At 38.8% G+C, this 2,251-nt stretch overlaps 1 non-coding gene across 1 annotated transcript; it reads left to right on the top strand.

The window, feature by feature from the left end:
- Window positions 1–970: 970 nt before the first annotated feature.
- Window positions 971–1,077, top strand: LOC145135327 (small nucleolar RNA R71). Its single transcript, XR_013719789.1, has one exon. It is a non-coding gene; the product is annotated as a small nucleolar RNA R71 (small nucleolar RNA).
- Window positions 1,078–2,251: the final 1,174 nt, after the last annotated feature.

Raw genomic sequence — 2,251 nt, 5'->3', positions numbered from 1 at the left:
TTTTGTTGTTCAGACCCACCCAACGGCGTGAGCTTTGAAGGCTCACGTCTTGAGCTCGATATTTCACAAAAAAAATTCTCTTCGAGTTTTGACCTTTTCGCCCTCGGTCCAGACTGTTGTGGTTCCACTTCTAAAGCTTCTAAAAACTCAGAAATAGCTTCTTCTTCGGTTTCAATCACCATGACATGTGATTGAGTCTTCTTGTCGGAAAATTGTGGAGATAATCTTTCATTCACCAAAGTTGTTAGTTGACCAAGTTGGGCTTTGAGATTTTGGATCGATGCTTGATGATTTCTTAATAATGCCTGATGATCAATCATTATAGCTTGTTGATCTTTCATCATGGCTTGTTGATCCTTCATCATAATTCTTTGATCTTTTATAGCTGCATCTGTCTCATCATGTCTCTTTTCTGAAGCCTCCATAAAACGAGCTAGCATGGTCTCTAAGTCAACTTTCTTTTCAGCTGGTGGTTGTTCCTTTTGGTAAAAACCTCGGCTAGTCTGCCTATATTTTTCTTCTTTCTACTTCTTGTATTCTTCATATGGCAACCACTCCTTCTTTGGCTTCCTCCAATCTTCATCATATTTATCTCCACTTGAGTAACATACTTGAGCCTTTTTTGTTCCCATTATCATCTAAGTAGCAGTCTTTGGTCAAGTGTGGACCATTACATTTTTCACATCCAACTCTAATAGCATGAATTGACTAGTCTATCTTTGTCATTCTTCTGTCCATAGTATTAAGCATGGTTAGCACAGCAGCCATGTCTTTAGAACTCCCTACCCCAATGCCTTTAACTCCATCATTCCTTGGATTGTGGTACTCACGAGAACGCATTGCGAATTATTCAATTAACTCCTTAATTTCACCCATATTTTTCTTAGTAAGTGGTCCTTGAGAATCAAGGAGTTGCCTAGTCATGACATTCACCCCATCATAAAAGATAGACACTTTTTGTTGTATGTTAAGGTCATTTTGAGGGCAATTTCTTAGTAACCCTTTATAGCGTTCCCATGCCTCATAAAGTGACTCACCCGGTTGTTGCTCAAAGTTGGCTATTGCCTTCTTGAGTTTAGCTATCTTTGATGGTGGGCAGAACTGTTCTAGAAATTTCTCACGCATCTGCGCCCAAGTACTAATTGCACCAGGTGGAAGTGCCTTCAGCCAGTCTTTTGCAGCTCATTTAAAAGTGACCGGAAGCATCCTTAGCAAGACTGTCTCCCTAGGAACATTTGGGACATTGAAATAGTCTGAAATGTCATTGACCTCATCTAAATGCTTGTAAGCATCCTCATGATCCTTCCCAGAAAATGGTACATCCTTAAGCGCAGTAAGAATGTGTCCTTTCAGTTCAAATGTGGCAGTTGCAGGAATTGCAGGTTGTACTAAACCAGGACCAGCATCATCTCTTGTTCGCTTCTTGTAGGCTCCCATGGAAATATCCTCATTGTTTGCCATCTCGTTTTCTGGCTCGTCTTCGGGTTCGCTATTTTCTAGTTCGAAACTCGGGTTCTGATTCGTATTCGGATTCTTGTGGATTAGGTATTAGATCAAAGCCTTCAACCTTGCTTTTGTTCTTCGAAGATGTACTTGACTCTCCCACATTCTTCCCTTTCTTCTTTCCAAAAACTGATTTTAGATCTTTAAAAGGCGAATCCTTATGTATTTGGTTTACTCCTTCATCCTTGTTCATTTTTTTGAGAAGGGCTGACTCAAGATCTTCAAGCGGTGGTACCAATGATGTGTTGGATCCTCAGGTCATGAACTGCAATAAAAACAAAATAAAAACGTAAAAGTGATCAAAAACTAAGTAAAAATTGCCTACTGATTGGTCACCACGACGTGGTAAAGATTACCACCTCGTGTTGTCGCAGAAAATCTAAACAGAAAAGAAAAATGAAAAATTACTGAACTCACGTCGTGAGTTTAGTACTGAAGCAAAAAATAATTTGAAAATTAACTTTTTGCAGGTTTTACCCCACAAAAAGGATCGATTAATCCTAAAGAAAATAAATTATCAATCAAATGAGTCGTTCCCCCGCAACGGCGCCAAAAACTTGATGTGCACAAATGTACCTACTAGTTTTAAATTTATAACCTAACAAACTTCTGCTAACTATGCACCTATAGGCAATGTACCTAGTCAGATTTAATATAGCTTTGGGTAAGTCGGGTATCGAACACAGGGAACGGTATTGATTAGTTAACCTACTTATTATTAAATTAACCTAAAATTCTAGCAAAGTAA

This window comes from Lactuca virosa, chromosome 8 (assembly GCF_052849685.1).
Source record: "Lactuca virosa cultivar CGN04683 chromosome 8, Lactuca_virosa_CGN04683_v6, whole genome shotgun sequence".
NCBI classification, from domain to species: domain Eukaryota; kingdom Viridiplantae; phylum Streptophyta; class Magnoliopsida; order Asterales; family Asteraceae; genus Lactuca; species Lactuca virosa.
Note: the sequence above shows the minus strand (reverse complement) of the source record. Positions and strands in the feature narration are given on the sequence as shown.